Source organism: Asparagus officinalis, chromosome 1 (genome assembly GCF_001876935.1).
Source record: "Asparagus officinalis chromosome 1, Aspof.V1, whole genome shotgun sequence".
Classification (NCBI taxonomy): domain Eukaryota; kingdom Viridiplantae; phylum Streptophyta; class Magnoliopsida; order Asparagales; family Asparagaceae; genus Asparagus; species Asparagus officinalis.
In genome coordinates this window covers 28031307-28043008 of record NC_033794.1, presented here as the reverse complement: position 1 = coordinate 28043008, position 11702 = coordinate 28031307, and positions in this window count along the sequence as shown.

Genomic DNA, 11702 nt, shown 5'->3' with positions numbered 1-11702 from the left:
GGGCTGCGGCGGCTTAGATGAAAAAACAGAATCTCAAAACACCTTTTTGGTATTTTAAGAAAAGTATTTAATTTTTAGATTTTGTAAAGAGAAAAGTTAAAAAAACGCCACGGTTGCCAAACGTTAAAAAACGCCACGGTTGCCAAACGTGTTTCTTTGTTTTTGTTGAAAAAAACCAGAAATGACAAAAACGCTACGATTGCCAAACGCTCCAGTTTTTGATGAAACGATTTCAAACAAGCTTGAAAATTCTTTTGAATTGGTTTATGGACTTATGAGAAGATGTAAAATAGTATCAACTAAGTCAATAATCCACAAACACATTATTTTCTCCAATACATTATTTTCTTAAAACGAAAGCAATGAAACGAAAGCAATGTGTGTGTATAATTTTAGCTTTAAGTATAACCACACAAAGTATAAACTTAAAACACTATACCCAAGTAATTGATCTTCAATTTGCTTATCTTAGTTTGTGGGGATGAAGTAATATGAATCTTGATTTGAATTGCGACGGCTTCAATCCATATTCTTTCCATCCTCCAATGGAAATAATCGTGTAAGCGCAAGTCCAACCAACCTCCAACTGTGTTATTTGTCTAGAATACCTAATAGGCAAATACAAACACTAGACAAACGATATTAGGGATATTTATAAATCATCATCAAAATAAAGGTACTAACATTCAGTACTCTCCCAAGGAGGGAGATAAAACTATTTATAGCCAATGCTTCAACGGTTGAGATTCAATATCTCAACCGAAGCCAATGGTTTAGATTTGCTGAAACGGTTCAGATTCGACAATTCAAATCGAATGATGATGATTAAATCTTTGAATCAAATGGTTCGAATTTGAAATCCAAACGACAAAGCGGTTCGTATTCAATTCAATGGCTGAGATCAAAAATTTTGAACTCAGCGGTCACGATCTCTCGTCGAAACAACGATGGAGATCGAAGATTCCATTAAAGCAACAGTTCAGATCTTGTATGTGAAAATGAGGGCGCCCTGTCAGATCGCATTTAATGCAATCTGACACACCCTCGCCACCTAGCTGACAGACGTAGAAACTCGCCTGCAAGCACGTGGCTTGCCTGCTACCGTTTGGCCTTCTCAGATCACGCCTGCACATATTGAGCTCGCCTGCAAACACATGGCTCACGCCTATCATCACTTGAGCTCACTTGCAGTAGATCAGCTCGCCTACATGAGTCAAGCTTGCCTAAACACTTGGCTTGCTAGATCTCATTGAGCTTGCTTGAAGATCTCAACTCAACCAAAGTGGTCAAGTTCACCTGAGCCAATGAACAACGATCATTTTTATTCAAAGTATTCCAGACTTAATATAACCTGATTTAGGTCTGAAAACTTTGAAGGTGGTTTTGTAGGTAATAAAAATTATATTTATCTCAAAATCAAAAGCTCGCCTGTAGGACCTCGCCGGTGTACTCAAACTTGCAAGAACAAGCTTGTTCTGCTTGCTCGCCTGCATCAAAAAAAGGCTAAGCAAAGCTCGCCTAAATGCTTAGCTCACCAGCACGAGTCAAGCTCACCCAAATGACTTAGCTTGCTAGCACGAGTCAAGCTCGCCTGCAGGAAGCTCGTCCGCACGAATCGAGCTCTCCAACAGGTTTAAGATCGCCTAGACGCTCAAGGGGTTCACTAGTCAATCTCGTCTGTTCACCAAGCTCGTCTGCATGCTCTCCTACATGCTCGCCTGAGCATTCAGCTAGTGTATGAGCTCGCCTGTAAGCCCGCCAAGCTCGCTTGAGCGGTTAGCAGTTGCTTGCCTGCCTTGTGGGAATGGGCATACCCACTTCCCACAACTTAGGGGATGGAACATGGCTCTTATCACCTATGAGTGGTCACATCCCACAATTTGAGGGAGGGGTTATAGTCCTCCTCAACTATAATCATGGAAACAGTCACTTCCCACAATCTTAGGGAGTGACTATGACTCTTCTCAGCTATTTATAGCCATATTCTGCTACATGAGAATGGGGCTTGGCTTTTAGAGGAGGGATCTAGAATTTTGATCCTCGGGGCTCTTTATGTTGGCTCTTTGCAAACTCTTACATTTTAGCCTTCTATGTGCATTCGGCCCTAATACTCATCAAGCTCGGGTATTCGAATTCAATCACATGAGCCTCTATCATGCACTGAAGCTCAACCACAATTTCGATCGGATCATCCAAGGGAAGCAAACTCGACATAAGCGTTCGGGGAAGGCATCCTATCGCTACCAAAGAACCCACGTTAAACAAGAAGAGCATTCTCTTTGCTTCTGTTGTAATCTTGATTCTTGGTTTGTAAATTGCCATTCAATTAATACAAATCTTTTTTGAGAACTAATTTTACATCCTACACCACTCCACGCACCACTTCTGGATCAACAAAGTTATGTGTAGCACCAGGATCAACTCGCATGCCATCCTCCTATATGCCCAATCAATTATAGAGATTGAATTCCGCCCAACCCCATCATGCTGTTGTATGTAAGCTAGAGCTCTTAGTGATCATTACCCTCTAGCTCTAATTAATCAAAGCCCTATTTCTTCTCCTCCTCAATGGGTATCCCTTCTATGATGAAGAGCTTCTAGAACTTAGAACAATGACCCGGCACAAACTTCTCATCGCAGTGGTAGCACAACCCCACATCATCCAGATGAGACAAAAACCTAGAGAAAGCTTCAATGATTACTTTAAGAGGTTCCAAGCCAAGAGTCTGGCATGGTCGCCATGTCCGCTGTTGTGGTCGGGTCAAAGAGCAACAAGTTGGCTAACGTGTTTGTTAAGAAGTGAGTCACCACTAATGAGCAGTTGATGGCAAAGGCACACAGATACATGGATGTGGAAGATGCCCAAGCCTATAAGAAGGCGTCTAGGGTAACTGAAGTAGTAGCAATAACAGCGGCAAAAACATCACCGGTGGTCGAATCAGTGGCAGGGGCCGACCCCTCGCTAAGGGAGGAAGCGACAAAGGGTCCTCCCAGAACCGATCCCATACCAAATAGGGCCGACATAAGGATTAGAGGAAGGAGGTTGCTAAGAAGCTAGCCTACCTCAGCTAGAGACCTCGACCTCTCTTCATGTCTAAGCCCAAGGTACATAAAACTTGCCAAGGTAATCAAATTAATGGTACTATCTTCAAACAAGATATTTTCCCCTGCTGTATATCTATGTGTAGCTTTCATTGATCAATCGTCATAGACTCGATGGGATTCGACTCAAAAGATCTTAGCACCTACTCAGGGTAAGACCAGGGCATGTCATCGACAAAAGCCCTAGGTACCCTCTCAGAGTAAAACCACGTCTCAACTCGGTCGGCTTTGACTCAAAGATGTTAGCACATACTCAAGATAAGACCAAGGCGCGTGATCAACAAAAGCCATTAGTACCATCTCAAGGTAGAACCAACGCATGCCTCAATTTGGTTAGCTTCGACTCAAAAGACCTTTGCACCTATTCAGAGAAAGACCAAGGCGTGTCATTAAGAAAAGCCCTAGGTACCCTCTCAAGGTAAAACCAATGCACGCCTCGACTCGATCGGCTTCAACTTGAAAGACCCTAGTATCATTTTCATGAGTAAAACCAAGGAACATTACTGACGAAAAGAGCTTGGTGCCTACTCAGGGTAAAACCAAGGCATATCGACTTGACCTACCTCGACCAAAAGAACTTGGCATCTTCCTAAGCCCAAGGCACATACCCTAAGACCTTGGTGTCATTACGAGTAAATCTAAGGCATGAATCTTAATCGTCTTAACCCAAAGAACCAATCAATACTCAAAGGTATGCGGTTTAAATTAATAAAGGCAAATATTTGTGCCTAAAATGTTTGCAACAAGACCTTCGCATGTTCATAAGCAAGGCACATATTTTAGGGCCTTGTGATCATATTCAACAAATAAGGTGTGAGGTCAAGTCACCCCATTCACCGTAACGGCTAAGCCGCCTCGACTCTATAACAATCATGGACTCCAACCAAGTAGATAAGCATAAATACAGATAAAGAAAAGTGATATACCGATCGAGAAGGCAAAAATGTGAACTTTTATTCATATATCAAAAATGTCTACATTAATATTTATATCGACAAAAAAAATGTTCAGATACATGAAGTTTTCAAGGAGCCTAACTCAGATTAGGAGAAGGGCTAGGAAGTGCAGCAGTTGACTCAAGAGCTGGAGTCGGTCGAGAAGTAGTGGTAGCTTCTCCACCTTGGTCGCCCTCTTGATATCCCCAAGGTAGGCTGGCCTAGCTATCATGAGCGAAGCCTTCTTCTGACCCTTCGCCTCCCTCATCTCCATCATTTACATCCAGCACAAGCCTACCTCCCTTCATCTCTATCTCCATCAAGATATTGAGATAATTGGTGACTCAGAAGGGGTAATGGAAATGGTCCACGTCGGGTCAGGATTCACAAGGGATTTTCCCCAAGAGGAAATTGAAGCCAACCATACAAGCCAGAGCTACCTTTACCTTACCTAGGGGGCTGTCACGGTATTTATCCATGACTTCCAACTTGTAGGCCTTAGATTTGAGATAGCCGAGGTGACCCTATAGTGCTTGCACTTTGGTGAGAAGTGACTCCTGTTGCTTCTCGGCCTCTAATGTCACTTGGGTCGCCTCCTTCTTTAGTACCTCATAGGTGGCCACTTCCTCCTTCAACTATGCCTAGAGGCTGTCGGCTTATTGGCGAGCTAGCGGGGCGCGCTTAAAAGCGACCGCACTTTCACACCCCTCGAGCTCAAGCTCATCCTCCATATATTTCATTTGGCCATCCCACTCGAAAATCTAATACTAAAAATGGCCGACATCTTCTTTGAGCTTCTCAATGGTGACCGACTTCTTAGTGGAGTGCACCTTGAGTCCTTCAATCATCTTATCCTTGAAAGTACCCTAGAGGAGGGTGAATAGGGTATTTGCTAATCTAATCTGATATTAATGTCAAATTAAAACTAATGATGAAATATCCTAGTTATTATGATATACAACAAGTTATGTGAAAGGATATGTAATTAAACAACGGGCGATATAAACATGAACACAAAAAATAAGAGAGATAGTGCGCAAATTGACAAACGCAAACACAAAGCAAATGATCATGGAGTTTAGTCACCCTCGACCTATGTCTCCGCTCCTCACACTCGAGGAGAATCTCCATTATCTCAAAAACAACTACATAGTCGGTTTTCAACACTCACCGATAAACGTTTATAACTCATACAATTAACAAGACACAATACACTCCTCTAAGTATTGGCCTAGCTCGTAGTGTTACCTTTCTCAAGTGCTTGGAATTACTACCTCTCCCTAGGATTTACAACCGATACCACTGTTGGCCTTATTGTTTTGATGATGTTTAACAAACAATTTACTACTAATGTTGTTTGTCTAGTATTTGTGTATTTCTATTTATTGTAGACAAACAACAAGTTGGAGGATGGATAGAATTGTGCATTCACGATCATATCCAATGGAGGTTGGTGGAATTGTGGAGTGAAGCCTACGCAATTCAAAGTTAAAGATTCAAGTTCAAGCTTCATCCGCAAGTGTACCAAGATAGAGCTTCATCGAAGATCAATCAAGCTTGAGTATATTTAGTTTAGGTGTTATAATATGTGTGTTAAGTACTTTAAGCTTAATATCAACACACATATTTTATTGGTTTCTATGTATATATATATATAGTTATATATATGTACATATTTTGCATTTGGTTTATCCACAAACAAAGTTTTTACTAGCATATAAATAAATATTTATATTCATACATGTTTGTTTTTACATGGATAAATTGGTTTGGTTTAATTTCATAGATATGAAACAAATATATATTCATATTCATACTCATATGTTTCATATTCTATTGTATTTGTAAAAATACTATATTCATTGTTTATAGACTTCATAACAATAGTTTACATCTTTCTTCAAGTCTATAAAATCATTTTGTATTATTTCAAAACAAGGTTAAGCTAAAGTGTCAAAACTCATGTGTTTACATTTTTATGTTTTGGACTATTTTGCAAAATGATGATATTTTTCACTTGAGAGGTTCTTTCTAAAAACCAGTTTTTGTAGCATGTGTATTATCATGTCTACAATCATTTCCCAAAGTTTTATATTTTTTGGAATTTGTTTGATATTTTTAAACAGGGTTTTAAAATCAGAAAATAACTTTCAACCTATAATTTCTTTGTGTCAGTTTGTGGTCGACCGTCACGGTCGACCGCCCCTGAGTTCAGAAACTCAGTATGAGTTTAGTTGGCTCACGGTCGACCGTGGCGATCAACTGTATGCAGTTCAAAGAGTTTCACAGTCGACCGTCAGCTTTTAAAAAGCCTAGTTTTGTCTTTTAGTTGCTCGCGGTCGACCGCGAGTTTCCCACGGTCGACCGCCGCACTGTCTCCGTTGCACTCCAACGGCTAGTTCCAGTTGTTTTTTTCTATGAGCTTTTTGGTCAGTTTTGTGGGGGTTTTGCTGAAGTTTTGAGTGGGTATAAATACCCCATTGCCTTCAGCTCTCCAAGAAAAAATGAGAATGTTTTAAACAAGTTTAACAAGGGTTTTAAAGTTTGTTTTGTGTGTTTTAAAAGAGTTTGGTTTGTGAAGACTGTTTCACAAGTGGAGGAGATCATCTATATTGTTTGGGCTTCATCTTAATCCATCTCTCCATCTTGTTTTTCAGAGAAGAATTTCTAAACTCATATCTAGCTTTACATTTACATATTTGTTTGTTTATCTTTCTTTAAAGCTAGTTTTTACATTGAGTTTAGATTTAATAAATCTTATTGTTACACATACCCACATTGAGCTTTTAGTATTTACATATATAGTATATTGGGGTCGTGAGAGATTGTAACAATTGAGTTGTGCTTAATTGAGTTCTCATTCATGTTAGAGAACATTTTATTGTAGTTACATTGTGAGTGTTGTAAAGTTTTCGGTGAGCTAGAAAACCAAGAGTGAGGTGTAGATGTTGATCGGTGAGCGTTGAAAACCGACATTGTGAGAGTGTGAATTGTAAAGTTTTTGGTGAACTAGAAAACCGAGTGTGAGGTGTGGATGTTGATCGGTGAGCGTTGAAAACCGACATTGTGAGGTGTAAACGTTATTCGAGTAAGTGTAGAAAACCCGGTTGTTTTAGTAAATTTCTCCCCGGGAGTGGGGAGCGGAGAAGTAGGACGGAAGGTCCGAACTCCGTGATCATATCGTATGTTTGAGTTTGCTTTGGCGCACTTCTCTTATGTTTATATTTCTTGTCGTCATTGTCCATTGCTCATTATTTATATCATCCACTATCTAGTTTATGTTTATTTTACCCTTGCATTAGTTTATATATCCTTGCATATATTTTATCATATACCTCTTTGCTAGGATATATCTCTTTGTTCATATTACATATTCTTGCTCATATCATATTGTATATCTATCTTATAAGAATAATATTTAAATTAGTTTTAATTGGCATAAAATCGGATTAGATTAGCATAAGACCCTAATCACAACCCCCCCTAGGGTCTAACAACCACTCCTCTTGGAATTGACCACATCTCACAACCCACTTCTAAGTGTCCTTGTGTATTACAACATGATCTCAACAATGATAAGATCAAGTAAATAATTTGTTCTCCAATACAAGATAAGAACTAAATTGAAGCTCACTCAAAAATACACTCCCACAACACAAGTATACTAAATGTGAAATACTTAAGCTCAAATGGTTGTGTGTACAATCATTGAGTAAAATCAAAATTAAACTCAAGTTAATCTAGCAAATATATATATATATAAGAATTAAAATTAAAATAATCTAGATTAAAGAGTTAGAAAAACTTATCTAAAAAGTCACAAAGAGATGTAGATGAGAATTGAGGTTGAACTCCTCAAAACCGAAATAAAAGCTTCTTCTCTTTGTGAAAACTTCTTAACATAAACAAACTACACTTGATTTTTATTTGAAAACCTCAAACAACTTGCAAAAATGTTTTTAAACTTTTTCTTAGTTGATCGTAAGTGTTGAGGAAAGAACGGTATATATAGGTTCTTAATACAATAACCCAAAGCCAAAAAATAGACAAAAATCCCCCAAAATCGGATTTGGGAAAACTAGCCATTATAGGCAATGTCTCTCTGATTGGTCAACTGATAGTGTACTATCAGTAAACTGATATGAGGTCATCAGTTGACTGATGGCATGTGATCGGTCGACCGATTACATGCACGACAAATTCTAAAATTTTGAGTATCTATTTTTATAAAATCAATTAAAAATAGTAAATCAATTCCAAAAATCCTAATTTTTTGATCGGAGTTTCTACACATATATATAAACATGTTAGAGAAAGAATTTATGAAATATCACTTTGAATTTATGATAAATCACTATTTTAAAATAGATATTCCAGATTCTAAAAACTGCTAAAATACTTGATTTTGTAAAATCAATTTAACATAGTAAATCAACTCCAAAAATGATAAAACTTTAGAAAATATTTATAAACATGAAATAAAACATGATAAAAAATAATTTATCAAATTTCATTTACCATTTATGAAAAATCATTTATTTTATAAACTTTTCAAGAATACGAAATCGTCAAAACTCGATTTTGATGAAATCATTCCAAACAAAATTTGAAATACTTTTGAATAGATTAATAGACTTGGGGAAAGATATAAAATAGTGTAATCAGGTATTTAATCCATAAAAACATTATTTCCAAAATGAATGTATATAGATATATCTATTATTAGTTTCATATTTATACGGTTAAACTTAAAAACGATAAACCGAAAAGGTGTATGCGTGTAATATTTGAGCTTTTAAGCATAACACATAAATTAAACACACCTAGACTAACAAAACACTATACCAAGCTATAGATCTTCAATAAGCTCAACTTGGTTGGATGAAGCGTAATAGAGAATCTTTGACTTGAATGCACAAATGGCTTCATTCCGATTTCCTCCGACCTCCAAAGGATGTCATCGTAAAGTTTAATTCCAACCAACCACCAACAAAGAATCTTTGTATAGAACACCTAATAAACAAACACAAATACTCATCAAATGATGTTAGGAATTATTTATTAATCATCAAAACTAGATTAGATAGTAGGCTCATAAACATGAGACCTAACAATCCCGAGTCTCTAGCTCACGGTGCCATTTGCCGTCACTCCGCTTCTAGGTGGCTAGCTCGACCACCATGGTAGCATCCTTCTTCTTGGCCTCTTCCCCAACCACCTTGTAGGCCTCCAGTACCTCTTAAAATTTAGCAGCGAGGTCTCATGCAAGCTCAAGCCTAGAGAAGAGCTCTTGCTTGATCAAGGCCCCACAAAAGATAACCCTTGAGGGCTTAGTGAAGGCCGACTAGGATTTCATCATCCTTGGGGAGATAGAATTGCTCCAGGGCCTATTATTGGATCACCCAATATTCCAAGACTGAGCTCCTCTTGTCAAGAGATCGCTTGACCATATATTGATGGTCCTTGGATGGCTCCCTATCATAGCGGGGGTCGTCTTTGGATGAGCTGATCAACATTTCCTTTAGCGGCTCCCGCACGTTTGGGTCAAGCTCATTGATCTAGTGGGGGAAAGGCCGCTCAAAGCTGATCCCTAGAGCTGGAGCTACCTTAGTTGACTCCACAACTAGCAGAAGCAGGGTCATCTCTTCGTCGGCCGACGCTTTGCCTGGACTCTGTGCCAACTCAGGCGGAGGATGTTGAGTCGTCTCCTCTTCAACCCGGACCTTAGCCTCCCTAGGCTCGACCACTTCCTCTTTTCCTACAGGCCGAGCGGGCGATGCTTCATTGAGAATGATGATGTTGATTGGCTCAGGGAGGGAAGTATTCAGAGTCGGGGATGCTGCTTGACTTCTTGGACCGAGGCGGGAGCACTTGCTTCTACTCCTCCTATTGACCCAACCCGAACTGGCTCGGCACTTCCATGAGGACCTCGGTCATTCACTTTTCATAGCCTCCTCTTCTTCTCTGGCCTTTTGGCCTGAGCAGTTGCACTCGGCCCCACCAGCCGAGCTGTGATCTCGGTGGTCTTTACAACTATCTCCTCGGCCTCCTCTAGGCTAATTCACCTCTCAGAAACTTTTGGCGCCTAATTGATGACCTTGGTTGCACCTCTTTTGAGTCCTTGAGGGGGAGTGCCAAGACTATAGCTTGGATCTTATCCTCTTCAATCGGTGGCATATGGGATAGGCTGACCACTCGGATGATAGTGGGCTCAAAGAGATTGTTGGTTTCCCTGAACCCGGCATAAGGTTGAACCTTGTCAAGACTCTACTTCTCCTTATTTATTAGTAAACCCGATTTTAGCACGTCCTTCCTAATCTCAGGCAAAGTTGGACTAGTGAGAATAGGATCGGCCCCCAAGACTCACATGAACTTTTCTTTCCATTTCTTGTTTAAGTCGGAGGGCGTTCGAGACGAGCTTGGAGCCGCCTAAGTCTTGAAAGTAATAATGCCCTTCCTTCTTAGCCATCTTGATGCTGACAAGATAGCCCAGCATACATAGACTCAAAGCTCGACACCGACTCGGTAGCGATTACCACATACGCCTCCAAAATAGCGATGAAGTTTGGCTTGATCTGTGAAGGGGATACTCCAAGGGACTCACAGACTTGACGGATAAAGGAGTGAAGCGATAATCGGAGCCCATACTCCAAATGCTTTAGATAGATCAGAGCCTCATCTTATTATGGACAGAAGTGAAGACGGTGGAAGCCATTGTAGTTTGTCGGAGTCTTCATCAGAAGTTGCTTGATTTAGAAACCTAGGGTTTTAAAGATCAGAGTGCAGAGAGTTTGTAAAAATAATTCTTCTCGAAAATGGTCTATCTATACGCTAAGAGTATGGACATGTGTTAGGATTAGAGCATCCAACTTCGTCGGGAATGGATGACTGAGATCGACCTTAGAAGTCGAACTGATCGTACGAGAAATAAAACGATGTTTGTTGATCGATATGCCACCCATCTCGTAAGTTGAAGCGAAGATGGCACATCATATTTGCTGATGTCAAAAGGTCACTTCAACAACAACCATCACTCTCCCCATAAATGCGCCTTGGAAGTTGCAGACCGACAATTGTTCAACTTCTACCCATACTTGGCCAGTCGAGTTTGAGTGGTAGGGGGTCACTGTTATAGGCTGCAAAATAATCAAGTGTTAATCTCTGCTAGGAAGTCGACACATTTCCCACTCCACGCTTAATTAGATTACTCCTATAATCAACAACTCAAGCCATTTCTGCGGCCGACTCCATAAGGCGACAACTTACGTGGCCGACTCAAGAGGCAATACTTGTTGACCTATTCTCCAGGTTGAGCCCTCAAGACTCCACACTCGGTCCGTTATATCAGCCGACAACTTGCGTAACCAACTAAAAAGTCGGTGTTTGCCTGCCTCCAACCAGACAATTGAAGAGGCAATAGTTTCCTCGAACCCCTTGTTGACAGCCACCTACCCTCATATTAACTACGATTTCAGAGTCAACATTGCTCTAGGGCCCATAGTCTCTATGACTCATCGGACCTAGTCAGCGCCAAGCAACTGCTGTCGCCCTAGCACTAATTGCTTGGATGACTCATCCTCGCCTGCGGCCTACACCTTTAAAGACACCTGCTGAGTCAGCTACCTGCATGGACTCCGTCACAGTTACCTTCATGCTCTACCGATC